The sequence below is a fragment of the Pseudochaenichthys georgianus genome, chromosome 22 (assembly GCF_902827115.2).
Source record: "Pseudochaenichthys georgianus chromosome 22, fPseGeo1.2, whole genome shotgun sequence".
Lineage (NCBI taxonomy): Eukaryota > Metazoa > Chordata > Actinopteri > Perciformes > Channichthyidae > Pseudochaenichthys > Pseudochaenichthys georgianus.
In genome coordinates this window covers 18,797,853-18,813,386 of record NC_047524.1, presented here as the reverse complement: position 1 = coordinate 18,813,386, position 15,534 = coordinate 18,797,853, and the positions used below count along the sequence as shown (strand labels likewise).

Here is a 15,534-nt window from a genome sequence, read left to right as displayed (position 1 = left end):
AATCAAATAAAGAAAGTACAATTCATAAACAACCATATGTATTGTCTATTAACATTGAACTATACAGATATACAGTAAATACTGTGGATATGTGTAATGTTCCTCTCGGGCTGCATTTACAAATAAAATAGAGAAAATAAATAAAATAGCTTTTGAAAATATGTGCATCTTAAAAGTGCTTAATTTTAGATAAATAAAATAAAGTGTAGCAGCAGCTTGAGAGTCCCTTTTTCTTTGTTAATCGTTTCACATCATGACTTAACAGTTTCAGACGATTATAGAACAATATCAGTCTTTACACATCATAACAATTTAACAGTTTTAAAGTTTCTCTTTCTTTCCCTCTTATATTGCAGTCCCTCACTCACTTTTTTTAAATTCAGTGTAAGAATTGAGCTCGAGCTTGTCCTGCCAGGAGTTTGTAAATCTGGGCTGAAATGGTGTCAGGGCCAGAGCCATAGAAATATAAGAGTTACGACACTCTTTGATGTCGCCGCCAGCCGGTCACGTGGTTTATGTATGCCGGGATAGTTCAAAATGCACTTCCGTGGCAATGCTTCTCTATGGCAAAAACAGCACAAACATGGTCAAAATAGTCATAGATTAAACGAACGCTGTTATTTTTTAAAGATTGCTTTCATATTTACATGATGTGGTTACACTTTGTATGGATTGGCAATATTTACAAGTTTCGTTATTTAACGATATTTTGAGGGGAAAGTGTGGTAGCACAAGCAGGCTATGTTGCTGTTGCTGTCACTGTCACATCAGTCACGTCCGTAGTATAGTTGCGCTGCGCTGTCATGTTCTTATATGGGACAGACAGACAGCAGCGATTGCGTTATTGAATGGTAAATATATATATTAAAAAAACACACACACCCAATTACTTTTTCAGCTGTAATTGCATTATTGCATACTTTTTATTGACAGTTTTGCATTTGGAGAGGCAGGGTGACAACGGAAAGCTTGGTAGCCTATTACTTATTAAGAACAGTGTATGGAAAAAGTGATGTGTGTTAGAACAAAACAAAGTCAAATGAATGAGAATGAGAACAAAGAGGATTAGGGTTCAACAGAAAAAGATTAATTCAGCCAAAAAACACAATTTTGATTAATCTAAAGTGTAAAACAATCTTCAACACAGACCAAATTAGTGCCCTTGGACAACAAAATATATGGTGGGGCAAAGAAACGATAAATTAAATTGAGAGAGTGGGAGACTGAAAATGATTACTATGATAAATATTCAAACTATTTACAGAAGCTCCTGTTGAACCATGGTTCAACAGAGCAACAAAAACAGGTTTGTCAACAATACAAATTAAAATGACGAGGCCACTTTGCCAGGGGGAGGTGATCCAGCGACGAGACAATAAAGCAATTCATATTAAGTTCTGTTGAGACACCACAGGACATAAAACCTCCCAAGCGATGACCTCTCCTCACCTTTCACCTGTATTTCCTCAGGAGACTCAGGTCCTTCAACGTCTGCAGCACAATAAGCACCCACCCACAATTGTTGTTCGCACAAGTATAATTGTGCGAACAACAATTGGGGGGGGGGGCATTTTACAAATACAAACAACTATTTACAAAAAAGCAACTATTTACAAAAAACCAATACAGAACTCTAGTTTAGGGCATCCAGGGGCCTAACCATTTTGAAAAAAACAAGAAGGTTCCTTTGTGAAAGGGACATCCTCTTCATCTGTTTCCTGGGCCCTAAAAAGCAGAGCAAAAATAGGAACAGTGGTGAATAATGGGAGAGAATGCAGTTGGGAGCAGACTGAACAGAGGACATAGCAATATTCATGTTAAAATGTTTGCACAATAAATATTATGGCACTTTCGTTTATATTGCATTTTAATAGATCAGTTGTCATACATAGCATTTGGGTGCTCTAATCGATCCGAGAAGGGGTTCCGGATGTATGGATTCCCTAAGGACGTAGAGCCAAGGAAGAGATGGATGGCAATGGTCAACAGACAAAACCTGTGTCTGACAGAGGACAACAACAGCAGAAAACTCTGTCATGTAAGTAATGTTCACAGAGGTGACATGACTTATTAACATTTTAAAGGGCATCATATTTCCAAGTGTAGAGAATTATGACTCTTCAATGACATTTGAAGTGTGCAGGGGAAACTGATCAAACCTACCTACCCACAGGTACACTTTGAAGACGACCAATATATTGGCAACAAATCAGGAGGAAATTTGAGGTTGAGGCCAGATGCTGTTCCAACAGTATTTATAAATCGGCCTAAACCGAAAAGGAGAAAATTCACGTCAAGGAGTATGCCTCCAGCTGTCAGGAATAATGACCACACCTATTACTGCACATCAAACATTGGTATGATATATGAAGCTAACAATGTTTCCCATGTTATATAATTCAAGGATAGACTACACTCCTAATGCAACTTTCAGATTATACAGGGTATACAATATAATACCAGGGTTCAGGGATTCTCTGAAGATTCATATACCACATGTACATAATCTACAGATTTCTTCATACTGTAACATTGCCAATAGACGAACTTAGATGAATGTCACTATAGGAGTGTAGTGTACCCTTAAACGACAATAGGTGCACATGTAAAGGCAGCATACACATATAACAGCAATTGCCTTGTTATTGTTACAGAGATTCAGGGAGATATTGAGGTGGAGTTCCAAGGGAATGAAAGGGACATCTGCAGACGGAGAGAGTGAGTCAGATGTCAGCAGACTGCCAGGGGCCAGTATGTCAGGGGCCGACAATCAAGAGGCCACCTTACCAGAGATCAGTGTGCCAGGAGCCAGTCAGTCAGGGGTCAGCTATGAAGAGGCCAGTTTGCCAGGGTCAGGTGCTCCAGGGACCAGACTGCCAAGGGCCAGTTGTGACCGGGCTCACGTGGAGGATCTAATGAGGCAACTGAAAAGGGAGAGATTACTAAGAAAGAGAGCCGAGAGGGCTCTGGTAAACCAGAAGAGGATTCATTCAGCATTAAAAAAAAAAAACACAATTTGATTAATCTAAAGTTTCAAAAAATCTTCAACACAGACCAAATTAGAGCACTTGGGCAATCAAAAAAAGGTGGGATAGGGTGGGGGAAAGACACCGTGAAAAAAGCAATACAACTAAGGTTCTGTTGTGGCACTACAGGATATAAATGAGAGAGCTGGTCTGCTGGTATTAAAATAATTTAAAAGGGGTGCACTTTACCGTCCATCAGATGAGGTTTTCACCCTTGTTCAGAACGTGGAGCAGCTGTTCCGTGTGAGGACGAGCGATTCCCTCATGGAGTCCTCAAATGCAGTGTCACAGCTGGAACAAGAAGCCATGTTGCTGGACAGCAACCTGCCCTCATGCCATGACCTGAAGAAAAAAATCCTCTCATCATACATCAGGCTGAGGTTAAGGATTGCATCAAAGTGCATCAGGGCTGAGAGGAAGGATAAACATAAAGGGTATCTTGGCAGCAAGAGTCAGAGTAAGAAGGCAAAGAAGACCCAACAGACCTCTGCACCGAAGGTCATAACATCTAGGCCACTGCCAAACACCTTACTCGTTGCCATCGATGTACTTGGCATCTCCATTCCCGGTCCTCCGTCAGCAGCCTCCAGCCTCCTCTTCCTTCAGCAGCAGCACCCTCCAGCAGCAGTACCCTCCTCCAGCAGCAGCCCCCTCCTTCAGCAGCAGCAGCCTCCGCCAGCAGCAGCAGCAGCAACAGCCATATGAGGCGGACATATGAGGCTGAATAAAAAAAAGTGCTAATTATTTTTTTTAAAGTGTTTATTTTGTTAAAAATAAACATTTTGGATGCATGACCATGTTTTAGGCTCATCCTTCATTCACTGCTGTAGAGTAGCCTATTCAGTAGGCTATTATATTTTTAAGACTGAATAATACCTTTGAAGAACAATCATTAAATTAGTGTGTATATTACAATACAAAGGAATCTATCCTAGCATGCCATCAAGCATTAAAAAGTAGCGCTAGGCTAGTTGTACAGTACAGATAAGTTAACACGGAACAGTACCAAAAAAAACTAAGTACAGTCAACATGTCACATAATGAAATGTTAGTATATCCCAAAATGCAATGAAATATTTATCACAAACGCCACCTCATTTATACTAGTGCTAGCAGTTAAGTCATATCATACAGAAAAAGCCGACTAAGGATGGCTGACACGGTCAGGTTCAGCAGATAAAAACCAAAATAACAATAAAAACACATAATCAATCTAAATCCTGCTTGTTAATTAACCAGCATCATTGATATATAAGCTGCAAGCGATTCATTACTGAAATCTTACCTTCAAATCAAAGCTGACAAAGTCGCGCTAGCTAACTAGCAGGCAATGCTAGCAAAATTGGTTGTAACAACCAAGATAAAATATAGATAATTACGCTGTGCATATACAAATGAAGACCAGTATAAGCATCATAAAGAGCCTCTGATCCAATATAGACAGTTGACAATTCAAAAGAGTTCGATATTTCAGCAACTTACCTCTGGAACTAATCGACGCGGCGTAATGTAAGTGAATGCGGTCCAACGCCCAAATGACAATATGTTGAACTATTTCGATGTCCATACCCCGGAAGTAGGCGCCGCAATTTTTTACAACGGAGGTCTATGGGAGTGTCGTAACTCTTAGTATCTCTAGGGCTCTGCTCCGGCGTAAATATGTATAAAAGTGAAATCTGAAAATAAATATTTTATTCAAAAGAATTGCTGAACTGAATCAAAATAATATTCAACCTGAAAATTATTTCAAATACTTATTTTTATTTTGAATACATCATTGTATTTTTCAAAGTTCAGAATAAAAACTTGAACTTTCAAATACATTTTTTTTTTTTGAATGATCAAAACTTATGACCCTGAAATAGCTCCATATAAAAGCCTGTAAACCAGGCAACGTTTTCAGACCAAGGAGGACCCCTTGGCTGAGAGAGAGAAGAAGCAGGGACACCCACTGCATATTGTATAAAATTGTGTTGTAAATTAAACATTTTCATAGATTTCTTCAAAAATTCAAATTCAAAAGCTTTTATTGTCATTGTACATATATACAACGAGATTCATGGTTGCTGCTCCAGCGAGTGCTTTAAAAACAGACATATTAAAACACAAAATAAAAGGTCTGACAGTTACGACCAGCAAGTAGTGCACACAGCTTCGGATCGTCAAGTAGATGACCAGGATTAATAAATAAATAAAGCTTAGACAGCTTCATAGACTTTGACAGCACTATCATCAGTGTATGTTCCATTAATGTGTATTTTCAGATATTTAACCACTTGAGCCATCAATATTTAGTCTTTTTCCCCCCCTCTACACCAAACCTCTGCCAAAAATAGCAGATCTGTAGTAACTCTGGGGACCCCCTAGGGGTCCCGGACCCCCTGTTCAAGACCCCTGCTGTAGACTATATGTTGAGCCAGCTACGCTTTTAGGCGCGAGCAACCATAACAGAAAATAACAGTACAGTGTTTGCTACTGTGTCACGTTAATGTTGATGTATCTGCACCAGAATGGGAGAAGAGTCCGAAAAGAATACTCTGTGAGATGGAGACCAATGACGAGGCTGACACTACTAAATGGGTTACCAAGCCCAATTGGCGATACGTCGACAGTGATGAAGAGGAGGAGGAGGAGGAGGAGGAGGAGGAGGAGGAGGAGGAGGAGGAGGAGGAGGAGGAGGAGGAGGAGGAGGAGGAGGAGGAGGAGGAGAAGGAGAAGGGTCCTGCTAAGAAGAGGGCTCATCTGGACGAAGAGGAGAGACCTATTTCCAAGAAAAAGGTAACTGACTGCATCCATTGCGTGTTGTAAAGGTACGTTTAGATTTAGCTGCATAACAGTAACTGTTTAAGGTAAACAATCAACTTGTGTGTGTGTGTGTGTGTGTGCGTCAACGCACACCGCCGTGTGTAGGGGCCGTAAAGGTTTTTGGAAATGCTTGAAGTTGTCGTCTACGTCTGCATGTTTAAGCAGAGCTGTAGCGGAAAAGGATCAACCTGTAAAAGATCCCATGTCATGGCCATTTCTACTGATCATAATTCCATTGTTGAGGAAGACTGAACTCCATTTAAACGAAAGACAAGCCCCCGTTTCCACTTCAAAACACTCTGAATCTGAAATTGTACAGAAATAATGTGTGTGTCAATCAATCGTGTGTGTGTGTGTGTGTTTCCTCTGTACCTTGCAGGGTTGTGGGTCTTCATCACCAGGTTCTTCTGGATCAGAGTGCTCACTGAAGACCAGGCTGTGTACTTACTGCCCAGATCTGGCTACAAACACATAAAAGTTAACTGAATTAAAATACAAATATTCAGGACGCTCTGATCAGGGTACCCTGTGCCGTCATATCAGTCAATAAATGGCCAATAAAAAAATGGTGCTCAAGCTAATTTTGTACCAAAAACATTAATATGTCATGCCTACAGACTCAACTTTTTTTTTTAATAAAGAGTATTATTAGGAAGTATTTTCAATTGGAGTATTTTCTCTGCTTTTGATGACAATTTGTGAGTAATAATAATGGCTTATTGTTAACAGGACATCCCAACACAAGTCCCTTTTTATATATTAGTTTCAGAACATCGGTGTGTTCATTTTCACTACATAATCATCCACAAAGAACTCCCTTAATATTGAGTAGAATAGAGAGTAGGAGTCAGCCATCTTGTTGTTGTTTTTTCAAAAATGGAATGCCTGGGCAAAGTTACCCAGAATGCATCTTCACTGTTGCCATGGCCACATCTCTACATGTGAGCATTGTGCAGAAATTCCAAGTGATGTCATGATGATGCTGTGATATGCTTTGTGACATCAACGATAGTTCCAAATGGGAACCTGCGAGGACTCCAGTTTGAGTTGTAAGGCACAGCATATCCAGTCCGACGCTGACAACACACCACGAAATTCTGTTTTTTCCCCGTGAAGAAACAGTTAGGTATTACCAGTTGCTACTGTGTGTGTATCATTGTCATCTTAAAAAAACATGTCCTGCAATAAGGAACAAGTGGAATTGGGAGGTGACTACGCTGGAGTTAGGAGGAGTCTTGGGGAAGTTCAAGAACATCTCAAGACCCTACATGTGAAAATACAATCCATACAAAAACAGTTCGGCAGCTTTCCAGCGCTGGGGGAGCAGTTTGACGCTCTGAAGGCCGAGGGAGATGTCGCGAGGCGCAAGTGTGCCTACCTCGAAAAAGTAGTGAGGGTTCTTAGTGAGAAGATCGAAAATAACGTTACCGTAGAGGCGATGTTCCAGGGACTAATCCAGACAAACAAGGAATTGGAGCATGAACGACAGATCCTCGAGGGACAGATGTTTGACCAGATAGATAAGCTGGATAGCATCGATGCGATCAAAGCCGAGCATGAAGCTGCACTACGTGGACGGAGAGAGCTCGAAGCACAGATTAAAGAGGTGCGTTCATCGATCCAATGCTATTCTGCTGCAGAGGAAACGCTCGATGCATTGAGAAGTGACGCAGAGGAAACCATCAGAGTAAATGGTGGCCTTGAGGAAGAACTTGAGTGTCTCAAGCAAAGGAAAGAGCAACTTCAGGATCGTTTCCAAGTGTCTAAGGCAGAGATAGAGACGGTTTTACAGAAGAACCAGGCTCTGCAGCAGGAAGTGGACGATCTCCGCAGGGAGCTTGAAAATGAAAGCATGGTGCAGTTTGAGATGGACGAAATGAACCGGTCGAAATATGAGGAAAGGAGCCAAACCGAAGACTTGCAAGAAGAGATCTTTGAGCTTTCAAAGAGGCTTCTGGGTTTCGAGGATCTTCAGGTGTCATACGAAATTGCGAAGGAAGAAAAAGAGTTGATTTTCCAGCAAATCCAATTGTTGCAACAAAAGAAAGTCGAGTTGTGCCAAGAACTTGAGAACGAGGACACCATTAGGGAAAGTTACAACGCAATGGTGACAGAAAAAGCCGCCATGAGCCTCGAACATGTCTCCCTGCGAGAAGAAGCTTTGCAGCTCAAGAAAAGGCATCTGCGTTTCATGGAGCTCGAGGACTCTTACAAGGAGGCGAAAGCTGAGAGAGAGGACGTTAAGAGGAAGAACGAGGCTTTGATGAACAAGATCCAGGGTTTGAGCAATGAGGTTCACAAGGAAAAAAATCTCAGGATCAACTACGAGGCTTTGAAGGCATCCAACGAGACCTTGGGGTGTGATAGTGCCGCCATGGGGAAGGATCTCGTGGAACTTAACCTAGAGATTGGTGTTTTGAGGAAGGGTCGTTCTCAGAACAAAACCCTGCAGGAAAAGATGAACGACCTGCAGTCTATGTGTGATGAGCCGCTGAGGGAAAGAAACACAGCGGTTCAGAATCCTAACGGCGATCAGGACCGAATTAACAGCTTGAATGTGAACAACGTCACCGTTCACAATGACTCCCTTGAACACATGACAACGTTTGGGGAGAAAAGAGCTCAGCAGGCCAAAAACACCGCGGATCAGAATCCAAACGGCGATCTCGAACAAAGGGTCCAAGAAGATCAAGACCGAATGAACGGCTTGAATGTGAAGATCGTCACCGTTGACAATGACTTCCGTGAACACATGAAAACGGTTCAGGAGAATCGAGCTCAGCAGGCCAGGAGATAAAAGCCACTAACTTATCCGTGGCATAGCGGGTTTTCTCCGGGAGCGCCGGGTTTTTCCCAAAATGTACGATTTAAAAAAAACAAACATTAGTAAAATGTCTTAGCATGACATCAGGGGGCTTAGATATTCTCCCAGCAAGCTACAATTGCCACGAGATAAATACCATGGGTTAAAGTTCATTAACTTGTCCGTGGCATAGCGGGTTTTCTCCGGGAGCGCCGGGTTTTTCCCAAAATGTACGATTTAAAAAAAACAAACATTAGTAAAATGTCTTAGCATGACATCAGGGGGCTTAGATATTCTTGCAGCAAGCTACAATTGCCACGAGATAAATACCACGGGTTAAAGTTCATTAACTTGTCCGTGGCATAGCGGGTTTTCTCCGGGAGCGCCGGGTTTTCCCAAATGTACGATTTAAAAAATAAATAAAACATTATTAACATAATAACTTTATTTTAATTCAATAAAATTGATCTCTTTTTTTATTATTACATGTTACTTGTTAGACACTTTTATCCAAAGCGACTTACATACTCAATACTGTGGACAATCCCCACAGGAGCAATTTGGGGTGAAGAGTCTCAGGGACACAACGACATGCTGACTGCAGTGGGGTTTGAACCTGCGACCCCCTGATCCCAACACCTAGGCACTAATCCACTACGCCACACGCCTCCATCTTAATCTAGAGCTTGGAGTTTTGAAGAAGGGTCGGTCTTATGTGGTGACATTCGATCACTTGGATGGTTTGAAAGCGGAAAATGACCTTCTGCTAAATAATCTGGATGATGTCAACGAAGAGATTGAGGTTCAACGGTGACTTTTAAACATTATTAAGATTGTTTTAGCATGGCATCAAGGGGCTACACATGTTTTACCAGCAAGCTACAATTGCCAGGCCTTACATTCATAATGTCAGCGGAGGGAGGGGGGGGCAGTGCTGCGGAACAGCAGAGTGGCGAGGGAGAGCTGTCATCTTCCCTTTACAAGCTTCAAACATGTATTTATTGTGTGATTTTGGAAATAAAAGTTTCATATTCTGAAAGCCAAGACTTTGTTTATTTTAAAATCAAACAAAACACCTGAACCCCGAAAAACTATTTATTTTTATTTTTACGCAAATCCACGTTTATTTTGAAATGAGACTTTGCGACTTCCGACTGATTTCGGTAGAGCAGAGGCCTGTACTACGAAGCCGGTTCAACCTAACCTGGATATGTTTGAGTTAGCCGGTTGGCCTAATCCAGAAAATACGCGCTCTCGCTAAACGGTCCTACGACGCGGGTTATCAAGTGGATCGCTCAAGCCAGCCGTGTCCTATCTAGTTAGGTGCACGTTCACATGCAAGGGGTGGTATTTGGAGCATTCGACCAATCACAAACATGGAGAAGCGTACTGACAGCGCAGCGTCATACTTCCTGAATGAAAAGTTAACTATAATATTAGACATATGAAGAAGTTAAACTTTAAACATCCATGACTTAAACCAGTGCCGGCCCTGACCAATTTGCCGCCCTAGGCAACATTTTAGCTGGCGCCCCCCCCCCCCAAAATCCAGACACTCACTATGATTCGCACGTCCATGGTTGTGGCATGACCACAAAAACAAAGATATTGACACAAGATGTGTGCAACTGTATTTAGTTTCCTATCCATTTGAACATGATTTAAGTGGGGGGGGGGGGGCTCCTCTAGGGGGGTCCGGGGGCATGCACCCCCGGGAAGACTTTTTTTTTTTTATATTGAAGTTAAAAGCATCAATCTGGTGCACTTTGAGAGCAACATTAGGAGATCTATGGATACATCTCACAACACCCATTTGAAACAGAAACAGATTTACTTTTTCTTTATGGATATTTTACAAATCACCCTTTTAAACTTTATTCTTGTTTTAATGTCATATAGTATTTCATACCTGTTTTTCATTTATTCCCTTATTTTTTTATATCTATAATGATCATATAAACGTGTGCCTCGGAAACAATTGTTTACATTAATGGTGACCAAACCGTTTGAGACCCACTGAGATAACACTGAGAGAGTCCTTTAGTTCACTGAGTCTCTCAGTCTGACAGGAGAGGACTCTCCTCCACTTTGTTGTTGAAAAAACTCCTTATATCCGTTAGCGTAGCTCGCTAGCACCAGAAGCTAACAACAACAACGATATTTTCAAATTAATAGTTTTTAAGTGTATGAATTTTTTTTTTTTAATCTTTTTTTCCTCCTGGTCTCGCCTCTGATGAAACAGAACTGTAAGCAGATTTTCTTTTTCTTTATGGATATTTTACAAATCACTCCCCCTTTCAAACTGTATTCTTGTTTATTAATAACAACTTTTTTGTACTGTCAGTATTTTATACCTGTTTTTCATCTGTTCTCTTATTTTTTTATAACTATAATGATCATATAAAGGTGTGCCTTTACCTCACTGAGCTGAGGTTATCAGAGCCTCTCAGTCTTTCAGGAGAGAGCTCTCTAAAGCTCTCCCCCTCGCGGCTGCTTACACAGTAAATTCCAATGTTAATAAAAGCACACAGAAGCTGTGTACGTTTTTTGGGAGTTTGATTTATTTTAAATGAATACAAATACAAAATTAAAACCTATAATTGCACACTGAAACCATTATTTAAAAAAAAGAACAATTTCACATAAACCTTTGGTTTTTACTGGGACTGGGGCAGTTCAACTTGATTTTGGGGGGGGGGTGTGCCATAGTTTATGGGTGCTGTACGCAATATAGGCGTAGTTCTGTTAGTATAAGATAATAAGATGTACTTTGTTGATCGGGAAATTGTGTTGTTATGAAATAAAAAAAAAATATTTTTTTTTCGGCGCCCCCTATGGGTTGATGCGCCCTTAGCATTCGCCTATACTGCCTATGCCGAGGGCCGGCCCTGACTTAAACACTTGATCAGGATCAAAGCCACATAGCTGCACCTGCAAGGTGAATACAGCTGGTAACAGAACAAGTGTTTGAATGCGTACATTAACAGGTTTATGATATCACTGCCAAAAAAACACGATCTGACTTTAATTACATTTGTCTCGAGTGTTTCGTCAACTTAATGTGTTGCTTAAAATAATACTTCTGCATACAGTATGTGACACTGTGAGTGTTGCACGGCCATATACGGCTCAGCTGACTCAGACAAGGAGATATATGATACATTATGAAGTGATATGTCGCGGACTGTACTTAATGTTACTCTGATCCGGTTACTTATGTTGTGGCAGATATGTAAGTAAGCTTTCTTAACGCTAATGTTATAATAGTCAGATTGCTCTGAAGATGGGAGGTGATATTCTAACAATTCAGGAGTTGAGGGATGCAAACTTGGCCCTGAAAAATGAAAATGATCATTTGAAAGACCTCATAATAAAGCGCAAGTATTATTGTATTGCAATATTGGTTTAATTCAATCGGATAGGACTTTTCTGTTTTGTAAATGTGCTGTCAATGGACCGTGTGACAACTTAGATGCAAATAGCATCCAAGTTGCTTGCAGCTATGGTGATCTGATGATTGTAATTGGTGTGATTTTATTTTTTCCCTTCTGTCCAACCCCACACGAGATATTCCTCAAATGAAGGAGGACATTAGTAGTAGTACACATGTTCTTCTCGTCAAAAAAGTGACAGGTGGTGTGACAGGTCATACCTCTCCCTACTTATGCAAATGAGCTAAGTCCTTTGATGTCAGATTGGCGTGAAAGACCCCCCGGAGTGATTCTTTTATTGTAGCAATTAAGATAGTTAAGGTATTTGACCCCTGACCCCAAGAGTGGAGTAATTGCCCCCAATTAGATTAGCCCCAGGCACCCCCTTTGTGTATAGGCCTTTTATTGTATCAATTAAGATAGTTAAGGTATTTGACCCCTGACCCCAAGAGTGGAGTAATTGCCCCTCAATTAGATTAGCCCCAGGCACCCCCTTTGTGTATAGGTATTTTATTGTATCAATTAAGATAGCTAAGGTATTTGACCCCTGACCCCGAGAGTGGAGTAATTGCCCCACAATTAGATTAGCCCCAGGCACCCCTTTGTGTATAGGCCTTTTATTGTATCAATTAAGATAGTTAAGGTATCTGACCCCTGACCCCGAGAGTGGAGTAATTGCCCCGCAATTAGATTAGCCCCAGGCACCCCCTCTGTTGTATAGGTCTTTTTGATGTATTGAATAAGATAGTCTCTTTGACCCCTCCCCCTCAGAGCCCTTTGTTGTCTAATCTAATTAGCCTTTGATGCCTGCCCCTTTGATGTGCAATTTCACACTGATGAAAGCCTCTGTATAAATGACTAGGCTACGACCATATAGAGATATGCTCAAAAATAAATTTAAAAAAAGACAGACAATTCAGCTTACCAAGTCAACCGTCTGAAGCGCCAGTCAATAAACGAATGCGGCTTAGGGTGGGTGGGTTCAGAGTACAGCCTCTTTCTGGTCATGTGTGTTGGAGGAGGGGCTCTGTAAGGAAGGTTTAAGGAACGAGCAGGATTTCTCCCCCCGGTTTGACTGCAAAAGACTCTGACTTTTCTCCAAGGGGATCCGCTTGAGTGTCAGTAAGTTTCCTTAAGGTGTCATAATGAGTGAGCTTTTGATTATCTATTCATGTGACGTTCACTGTTAGAATATAATGTAATACATGCCATAAAGAAGCCCGTAAGAAGAGCCTGAATGTTTTACTTTTCCCATAAAATGCAAAACAGCAATAGTCAAGACTGTGGTCTAAACTTAAATACATCAGCAACATTTGGATGGATTGCCGTGACATTGTACAGACATTCATGGTTCTTCTATAAAAAGCCTTTGCGTGTTGTTATTTGGCCGAGGTCTAGTTTGGAAACCTATGTCTAATTTAGTGGTACGGTGCCCAGTATCATTATTATATATATATATATATATATAATATATATATTCTTTATTTAACAGGTAAAAAAACTCATTGAGATTAAAATCTCTTTTCCACGAGTGACCTGGCCAAGAAGGGCCGCATGTACATATAAAACACAGACATGAAAGGCAGACAAATACAGCTGTAAAACACAAATAAAATGGCACATTAGCCAGTCAATATACGAAGTAAAACAAACTATTAAAATCATTCAAAAACTGGTGTACTTTCAAATTATAGCTCACTCGAGATGGTTTCTCCAAAATGACAGGGTTTGCATCCATTAAAGTGTATCTTACAGTTCCTTTGTGAGTGAATTACACACAAATCTGCAGAGTGTCACTAATATATATTATTATTTTTTGATTTTCAACATACTATTTGTACACAATGACTTTTCCATATTTCTGACATTCTATACTTTTCTGACTTTTTTCTGTAGAATCTTGACAAAACTATTACTTGTTCTTAAATGATGACCTATTGCTGGAGATGAGATGAAAAAGCTACAACGCTTAAAGAACTTTGTTCTAAAAACTCTCAATTCTATAATTGACTACCCCCATTCAACGCAATAAGCCATCTTTTATTAACTATAGGTTTTGCATCCATTAAAGTGTATCTTACAGTTCCTTTAGTTGTAGGATTGTGAACTAATGTATAATTACTTTTATTAACTATAGGTTTGCATCCATTACAGTGTATATTACAGTTCCTGTGTGAGTGAATTACACACAAATCTGCAGAGTGTCACTAATATATATATATATATATATATATATATATTCTTTATTTAACCAGGTAAAAAAAGAGATTAAAATCTCTTTTCCAAGAGTGACCTGGCCAAGAAGGGCAGCATGTACAAAGTTACAACATATAAAACACAGACATGAAAGGCAGACAATTACAGCTGTAAAACACAAATAAAATGGCACATTAGCCAGTCAATATGCGAAGTAAAACAAACTATTAAAATCATTCAAAAACTGGCAACATTTTAAAACGATTTCAGGATATACGAGCACTCACATCGACCAAAACTAAAAAAGTTTTACGCAGTGACTGACATTCTGTATGGGAGTTCACAACCGAGCTGCTGTGGGGAGATGAGTATGTTATGGCTCTCGGGGATGGTGGGTTAAGAGACAGATTCTTAGTTTATGGACTGCCTCAGGGGGTTAACGAAATCTACTAAAAACAAAGTACTTCATTATCTACTTTTTTCAGCTTTTATACACAAAAGTGCAGGGAAGGTAGGCAGATTTAGAACACTATCTGTGCGATAGTGTTAGTGTTCCCTGCCCTTATCCATTTATTTTTCTTTATTCAGCAATCGGAAATTGTGTCACCTTGTTGTTCTTGTTATTTAGGAAAGTGCTTGCTTAAATGTTTGTATTTTAAGTGCATATTATAGAACAGGTATAGGGCAATATCAAAATTAGCCCAAACTTTTTTTTTATTCACAATGTGTACTGATAATTATCAAATATGCATGGCGTCCAATTCTTAACTTTTCCCTAAAACATTCTAGAATTTATTTATCTAACACAAAAAAAACATGAATTTTAAAAACATTTGACAACAATAGATACGTTGTTCCTGTTTTTATTACGATTATCAGATACAAAATGATAAGTATAAATAAATCTATGCTTTCAAATGCATTATTCAGAGATATTAGGCCTGTCAAATCAAAACTGGAGCATGTGAATAAGAGAGAGCTGAGTCCTAACCAGCAGCCCCTCTGACCCAAACCAAACTCTGAGCAGCAGGCGGCTGAGACGGAGCCAACCAGCATGCGGACCAAAGTGCTGCTAAGAACTCATGTTTAAATGAAATAGCAAGCACTGAATTCAAAGTGTGTATTTACTACACTCATCTTCGTTCTCGTAATCGTTTAACCAACATTGTAGTTCAAAATAAAATTTGAATAATCACCCTGTGCTCGAACCAAACAAAAGAGAATACAAAATACACTCATGTAATAACAAAAAATAAGTTAATTTGTCATTTAA

General features: G+C 40.0%; 1 long non-coding RNA gene across 2 annotated transcripts; it reads right to left on the bottom strand.

The window, feature by feature from the left end:
* Positions 1-2,734: 2,734 nt before the first annotated feature.
* On the bottom strand, positions 2,735-3,676 carry LOC139436068 (uncharacterized). 2 transcript variants are annotated; one of them, XR_011645278.1, is made up of 3 exons: positions 3,512-3,676; positions 3,216-3,368; positions 2,735-2,924 (listed from the first exon to the last, which is right to left on the bottom strand). It is a non-coding gene; the product is annotated as an uncharacterized lncRNA (long non-coding RNA). The 2 variants fall into 2 exon arrangements; XR_011645279.1 differs by having other exon boundaries at positions 3,559-3,674.
* Positions 3,677-15,534: the final 11,858 nt, after the last annotated feature.